The sequence below is a fragment of the Vulpes vulpes genome, chromosome 15 (genome assembly GCF_048418805.1).
Source record: "Vulpes vulpes isolate BD-2025 chromosome 15, VulVul3, whole genome shotgun sequence".
NCBI classification, from domain to species: Eukaryota; Metazoa; Chordata; class Mammalia; order Carnivora; family Canidae; genus Vulpes; species Vulpes vulpes.
This window is the reverse complement of record NC_132794.1, coordinates 61,242,515-61,251,490: the sequence shown is the minus strand read 5'-3', so window position 1 is coordinate 61,251,490 and position 8,976 is coordinate 61,242,515.

Below are 8,976 nucleotides of genomic sequence, written 5' to 3'. Positions count from 1 at the left end.
GACATTATAGGGCACAATAAAAGGGACCAATATTTGCATTATGGGAAATCTAGAAGGAGAAGAAAAAGAAAAAGTGACAGAAAGTATTGTAAAGCAATGATGCTTAAAACTTTCCAAACTTGGGGAGAGAAATGGACATCCAGTTTCATGAAGCCCAAAGTCCCCAAAGCCCAAAGACAGGTTGAACTTGCATAGGGCTATACTGAGACACATTAAAATCAAATTGTCAAAAGTCAGAGACAAAGACTTTTAAGAGCAGTAAAGGAAAAGAGAAGTAATATACAAGAGGATTCCATAAGTCTTTGAGCAGATTTTTCAGCAGAAACTTTTAAGGCCAGGAGAGACCAAGATGACATATTCAAAATATTGAACAAACACTCCTGTCAACCAAGATTCTATACCCAGCAAAGCTGTCCTTCAGAAATGAAGAAAGAATAAGGACTTTCCCAAACAAAAGAAAATTGAGGGAGTTCATTGCCATCAAACTTGCCTTACAAGAAATGCTAAATGGGAATTCTTTGAGTGGGAGCAAAAGAACACTAATCAACATCATAAAACCATAAAAAGTTAGCATAAATCTCACTAATAAAGGTATAAATATATAATCATATTTAGATTATGCAATATAGTAATAGTGGTGCATAATTCACTTATAACTCTACAGATGAAAAGCTTTAAAATGTAGTAAACATAACCATAGCTATAACAATCTATTATTAGCTACACAATACAAAAAATCATAAATTATAACAGCAATAACTGAAAGTATGAGAAAGAGGATAAGTTAAAGTGTAAAGTTTATAAATTCAATTGAAGTTGTTATCTGCTTAAGATAGAACATTGTAAGTTTAAGATATTTTATGCAAGACTGATCATTGCACAAAAAAAAAACAGAATAAAGAAGTCAAAGCATACTAAAACCAAAAAACATCAAAAATAACACACAAAAAACAGCAGGACAAGAAAGAAGGAACAATAGATTTACAAAACAATCAGAAAACAACAAAATAACAACAGTAAGTCATAACTATCAATAATTATTTGAAACATAAATGAATTAAAATCTATATTTAAAAGATACAGAATGACTGATGGATTAAAAAAACAAGATCCAAAAATATGCTGTCTACAAGAGATTCACCATGGCCTTACAGACACACATAGACAGAAGTGATAGAAAAAGACATTTCAAGCAAATGGTAATAAAAAAAAAAAGCAGGGGTAGCTATACTTATATCAGCCAAAATAGAGTTAACTAAAATGGTAAAAAGAGACAAAGAAGGTCAATACATCAAGAAGGTATAACAATTATAAATATGTATGTACCTAACGTTGGAGGACTTAAATACATAAAGCAAAAACTAACAGAGCTAAAAAAAAAAAACTAAAAAAAAAAAAAAGAAAGAAGGAGTAAAATAGTATTACAATAATAGTTGGGGCCTTTAACACCCCACATTCAACAATGGATAGATCATCCCAGACAGAGAATCAATAAGGAAATAACAGATTTGAACAACACTATAAACCAAACGGACCTAACAGACATATACAGAACATTCTGTCAAACAACAGCAGAATATTATTTCTTCTCAAGCACACAGGAACATTTTCTAGGGCAGACCATATGTTAGGTCACAAAACAAGTTTTAGCAAATTCAACAAGATTAATATCATTCAAGTATCTTCTTTGAACATGTAAAATAAAACTAGAAGAAATTAAATGGAAATTTAAAATTTCCTTAAAACAAGCAAAAATGGAAACACAACACAGAACCTGTGGGATGCAGCAAAAGCAGTTCTACAAGAGAAATTCATAGCAGTAAATGTCTAATTAAAAAGCAAGAAAGATCCCACATAACCAACCTAACTCTATGCCTTAAGGAACTAGAAAAAAAAAAAAGAACAAACTGAGCCCAAATTTAGTAGAAAAAATGAGCTAGTAAAGATTAAAGCAGAAATAAATAGAATCGAGAAAAGAAAAACAATAGAAAAGATTAAAACAAACTAAGACTTAGTTCTTTGAAAAAAATAAACAAAATTGACAAGCCCTTATATAAACTAACCAAGGGTTAAAAAAGAGAAAGAAAGGACCCAACAAAATTATAAATAAAAAAGGAGACATTACAACTGGCATCACAGTAATTCAAAGACTCCTAAGAAGTTATTATGAACAACTATATACTAACAAACCAGATAATCTAGAAGATATGGAAACATTCTTAACTTACCAATACTGAATCAGAAAGAAATAGAAAATGTGAACAGACCAATTAAGAGTAAGGAGATTGAAGCAGTAATCAAAAACTTCCCAAAGAGGAAAAGCCCAGGACCAGATGGTTTCACTGGTGAACTTTAGCAAACATTTAGAGAAGAATTAACACCAAACCTTCCCAAACTCTTCCAAAAAATCAAAAAGGAAGGACTACTCCCAAACTCATTTTATAAGGCCAGAGTTATTCTGATATCCAAACCAGGAAAGGATACTACTAGAAAAGAAAACTACAGGCTAATATCCCCCATGAATATAGATACAAAAATTCTTAATAAAATACTAGCAAACTGAATTCAGCAACACAGTAAAAGGACCATTCATTATGATCAAAAGAGATTTAATATTGGGAGGCACAGATGGTTCAACATACACAAATCAACCAATATGATGCATCACATTAACAGAATGAATCTTATGATCATGCTAATAGCTACCAAAAAAGCATTTGACAAATTCAACATTCATTCATAATAAAAACTCAGGCACAGAAGGAACATACCTCAACATAATGAAGGGTATATATAGACAAGCCCACAGCTAATATCATACTCAGTCTAGACTTAAATATAAGACTAGATGCCACAAAACTCCTAAAAAAAAACCCATAGGAATAAAGCTCCTTGACCTGGGTCTTTAATAATTTCTGGATTTGACACCTAAAGCACAAACAACAAAATATAAAATAAACAAGTGATAGTATATCAAACTAAAAGGCTTCTGGACAGCAAAGAAACCCATCAACAAAGTCAAATTACAACCTACAGAAAGGGAAAAAAAATTGCTAACTGTGTGTCTGATTAGAGGTTAATATCCAAAACATAAAAAACTCCTATAACTCAATACAAACAAACAAAAACAATTAAAAAATGGGTAGAGGACCTGAGTAGATATTTCTCCAAAGATGTATGAAAGGATAACAGATACATGAAAAGAAGTTCAACATTAATAATCATTAGGGAAATGCAAATTAAAGCCACAATGAGATATCACCTCATGCTTGTTAGAATATCCATCACCAAAAAGACAAGTGATAACAAATGCTGGCATGAATGTGAAGAAAAGGGAACTCTTGTGTGCTGCTGGTGGGATTGTAGATTGGTATAGCCATTGTTGAAAACAGTATGTAGGATTCTCAAAAAAATTTAACATGTAATGATCACGTGATCCAGAATTATACTTCTGGAAAGATAACAAAAACAGTAATTTGAAAGATATCTCTACGTCCATGTTCATAGTGTTATTTACAATAGACAAGACATGGAAATACCCTAAGTGTCCATTGACAAAGAATGAATAAAGAGGTTGTGTTAAGTATATATGTAATGCATATATCCCATTGGAAATATACAATGAAATATATAATATTCAGCCAAAAAAATATAATCTTACATTTGCAACAACATGGATGGATGACTTTGAAGGCATTATCCTAACTGAAACAAATCAGAAAGAGAAAGATATTTAATTTTCTCAGTTAATGATGGAATCTAAAAAACAAAACTTGTAGAAAAACAGATCGGATTTGTTACCAGACCGAGGGTGGGGGAGGGGAAACTGGGGGAAGGTGGTTAAAAGGCACAAACTTGCAGTTATGAGATAAGTAAGTACTAGAGATGTAACACACAACATGGTGACATACATACAGCTAACACTGCTATGTAAGGAACGTTAAGAGAGCAAATGCAATGAGTTCTCATCATAAGCAGAACATTTTCCCCCCTTTTTTCTTTTCTTCTTTTCTTTTTATTGTATCTACATGAGAAAATGGATGTTAACTGATCTATTGTAGTGATTACTTCACACTATATGTGCAAATCAAACCATCCTGCTGTATACCTTAAACTGTTCTGAGATACAACAATGTATCTCAAATTTTCCTCAAGGAAATTGGACACAGTACATGACATAAAGAGCTTAGTGAGTATGATGGTTAGTTTTATGTTCCACTTGGAACATAAAGGCTCATGTCAATTAATTTAGGTGTTGCTAAGCAGGTATCCTGCAGATGTGGTTAACATCTATAATCAATTGACTTTAACTAAGGAAGATTATCATTAATAATCTTGGTGGGCTCCATCCAACCAGGTGCACAGCCTTACAGGCAAAACTGAGGCTGTCCTGAGGAAGAAGAAATCCCAACTGTGGACTGCAGTGTCCATTCCCGTCTAAGAGCTTCTGGCCTGCTGGCCTGCCTTACAGATTTTTGCACTTAGCCCCCACAACTATGAAAGCCAAGTCTTTTAAATTATATATTATAATAAATTGCAATAAATGTCATGATATACGGTCGTAATAGATGTTACAGTAAGTTCTTATACATACATATGTATGTACATTACATTTATAGATACATAGATACTTATATCTCCTACTGATTGTGGGAGATAGAACCTGATAGAACCCTGCCTTGCCAGTGCGGAAGGACAGACTTGGTATTTGGTACGTCATATAACGTTCATCATCAGTTGTTTATTCCAAACAGGCCAATCTCCTGTCTCCGCATACCCATGTTCATTTTCCTCGTTCACACTGCTTTCCCCTTCTGCCTCATCTCCACTCCTTCTCCCACCTTATAAACTCCAACCCTTTCCTGATGCTCAATCCCAAGTCCTCCAGGAAGCTGCCTCCTATTATTACCTTGGCTCCTTTTGCTCTTCTCTTTCTCTATACTCCCTCAGCATTTATTAGCTGTGCTATTTACCGTGATTCTCAATCTTACACATCTCAGCTAACACTGTTTTGTATTTAGTATCCACCACTAGTAGGTATCAATTTGCCCATTGTAAATCTGGGTGTGCAAGAAATTTCACGTTTATCTTGTTTAAATCGGATTAAATTCACCCCAGACACAAGCGACCCAGACTCAATTTTATTGGAGCAGAAGGAAACCTAATCTTAATTATTACTGGGCTTTCCTCTTTAGGAGTACACTAGAACCTGAAAGACTTATGTTAAGCCTAGAATATGAGGGAAGAAGGACTTTGACATCCTCACCATTCAGGGACATATGGCCCCTAGAAGTCAAGGAAGAATTTTTTGTTTTGCTTTTTTAAAGATTTTATTTATTTATTCATTAGAGACAGAGGCATATATATATATATATATATATATATATATATATAGGCAGAGGGAGGGAGAAGCCGGCTCTCTGCAGAGAGCCTGATGCAGGACTCGATCCCAGGACCCCAGAATCACACCCTGAGCCTAAGGCAGACACTCAACCACTGAGCCACTCAGGCGTCCCCCAAGGAATAGCTCTACTCATGAAACAAAAGTAGCAGGGGGGTTCAGCCACCCTGGGGTCATCATGTTTCCATCTGATGTTTGGGTATCTCTTGAGGTGCTTCTTGAGGCAGCAAGACTGGTATTCCTACTCCTGGAACCCTGGCTTTTGACGCCTTTCCAGTTTAGGGAAATTTTTTCTTTCTCTACAATTCCCTCGACCTACATCCCCTCCTTCTCTCTTTCTTTCTTTCTTTCCCTGGCATCCCAGATGCTCCCCTTCTTTAACCCTCTGGTAAAATCTCCTCAAGGAGCAAGGAACCTGGAAGGCAGATTGTGAGAACAATTCTGGGGATGACACTGACACTTCATTTTAAAACCTTGTGGCCCAGAAGGCTTTGTTTTCAATGTGAGTGGTGCCTCCAGCGTTGTCTAAGGGAAGGTTCCTGCCAGACAGGAGCAAGATATTTTTTTGAAGCCTGTTTGGAACAGAGGGAAGGAGAAAATACAAGAACGTAAACCAAATTAATAGCCCAGTAAGTCATCCTGTTACATACCTTTTTTGTTTCTTCCCCTGTATTTCTCAACACTTCTAAAAATATCTGTGCACTGATAGTTCTAGTCTCAAATTATGAACTTATTGAAGATTCAAACAATATTTACCATTTATTTTTAAATCCTCCTGAGGTCCCAGCCTAATAATTTGCACATGAAAGGACTTAAATGTGCCTTGAAATGAATTGGGGAATGAGAGTTTGCGGTTTATTGATTAGGCTCCACCAGTTCAGATGGCACTGGTACTAACCTTCTCATTGTGGGGTTGGCTCTAGTGTCTTTTCATGGTCACTGCTAGGATTCGTTAAATATGCTTTTTCTTTACCTGCTTCTGTTCACAGCTGCTGCCAGGCTGAATTTCCAAGATCAAATTTCTACTTGGGACCTTTCCAGCTCCAAGTAAAAGTAAACATTTCCTTTAAAATTCAGGCAGATGATATTAACTTGAACCTTTCTTTAACATAAAGAGAATTGCAGATCACAACATAAACACATATATGGTAACAACCGTGGAAAATTTCTAAGTGAAAGCAAGGTATTACCCGGCATTTATTTTCATAGCACCTTTCACTTGAAAAGCTAGGTACATTTTGAGAACTTTATCCCATTAATCCTTAGAGATAACCTGAAAGAATGGCTTGTATAGATAGGGTCACAGAGCCAGGTAGTGACAGTGTTAACATCCTGCTGCCTTGCCCAATATTTGAATAGTTAGGCTATTTTGCCTTAACAAACCATTGCTTTAATGACATAATGGAATATTTGTGCTCTAACAGGAGAATTCCAATTTTCATATCATACTTACATTAGTAAGAATGGCATGGAGAAAAATGTATCCAAATTTGCCAATGTGTGCTTGGTTTTGAATCCTCCAACTTGCCTCTTCCATAATATTGCCTTTCTCTTTGTTGTTTTCTTTTCCACTCTCCTCACCTTCCTTCCTCTGATGCTGTTAAGACTGAAAACTCAACTACATTACAGCACTGGAATTTAATACATCAGCTTCTCTAAGACTATATGTATTTTGAAAGACAACAGCTTAGCCCAAATACATTAACTATCACTTTCTGATACAGAGGAAGAGTTTTTGGATGTGGAAAGTCTTTCTTATTCCCCTAAATCATAATATGTGGATGATTATATACTCTACTTTCAACTCTTAGGAGTTAAAGTTTACAATGGAAGAGGCAGAGGAAGTAATGATCAACGGAAAAGAGGATGAGGGAATACTTTGTTATATTTAAGGGTTGGGGGAGAGAATAGGGTCAAACTTTATCTTTTCCATATTTGTAAACCACCATAATTTGTGGAAGCGAAAAGTACACTTTAGGCATTTACCCAATATTTACTATTGATGAAACCTGTTTTAGGTCTCCTCTTTTGTTGGAACAATCATAACTAATAACACAGATTAACATCTTGTAAGATGGGTTTGTGTCTCCCTTTCCTTCCTTTCCCTCCCCTATACACTCCATTAAGGATCTGAGCACTGAGCTAACACTGGGCTATGCATTACTCACTCATCCCATGTGCCCGTTCATGGGCACATGAACACACCAGTGCTTATGCTAAAATCCTTTTCCCTCACACCAGTGCTTATGCTAAAATCCTTTCCCCTCAATGCTCTGCCTATTGAACTTCTATTCATCCAATGAGACCCAATTCAAATGCTAGCCAAGAGGCCTACTCCGAATAGCTATTTTTCCCATGAACAGAACCCATCCCTCCCTCCACTATGTGTCTGTGACATTAGTAGACAATTCTATTTTAGAACTCATCATCTTGTATAATTGATATATGTTAATATGTCTCTCTGCTCCAAAGAATGTAAATTATTTCAAGTTGGGACCAGATTCTTATGTAAGTATGTATGTAGCCATGTATATATTTATATTTTGGGGGGTCAGTGCTATTATATATCAGGCATGATAAGCATATGAAAAATGTATATGCTACATTTAGTACAGTCTGAACCATACAAAAAGTTTACAGTTTCATAAAAGAGACAAGATTTATAGACATAGAAGAGCATGACGGTATAATGTATTAGGCTAAGAAAATTAAGGTTAAATAACTACTGCATTCAACAAATAATTACTCAACACCTAGGAGTATCAGGACTACCAGGATAAGTAAGACATAGTCACTACCTTTGAGGTGCTCACAATCCATCTTGGAGGTTGTCTTTATATGTATCCACACTTCCATGGTTTAGATATCACTTTACATGTTGTTCCTCATAACAACCTTGTGAAGTAGGTCACTATTTTCATTTTTATAGAGATAGACATGGAGGGTTTGAATTCCCAGGTCTTCTGACTCTATGACCAGAGTCTTTCTACCCCACCACATAAATGTTTCTAAAAATTTTCCACTGGAGTACACTTTCACAGGGAGAATATAAGTATACTCCTCAGGGTTGGGAAATATAAATTCAAAATCCAGTGTTATCTTAAAAATTCAGGCTTACTCTAATGTTTTCCATTACTTCTGAGTCAAACTGGACATTTAAGAAAATGAGCCACATTGATTCTGGGTGCTCTGGGGACCTTAGTACAGGGTTTCATGACCACAAGGGTATACACACAATTTCAGAAGCACATGACTACACCTCCTACCTTTACTCAGGGTGCCTGGGTTTGGTGTGAGTCCCTACTCAAGATTTTGGGTAACTTTATCAGGTTTCTTTTAGGTTTCTAGTGGCATTATTTTATTTGTAGCCCTCTCTGAAGACTGAAATAAAATACTCTACTCCCAAATGTTAAGGGAGCAGCACGGGCTGATCCTTTCCTCCCTGCAAGGATGTGTCATTCTGCTAATTAGGTCTCTTCAGTCTGATACTATCTGCCACCTCCTCCATTGCTGGTTGAACTCAAGAGTCCCAGATGTGTCCTCCAACCGCCTGTTGGCCCCAGAAGGCCCCAAAG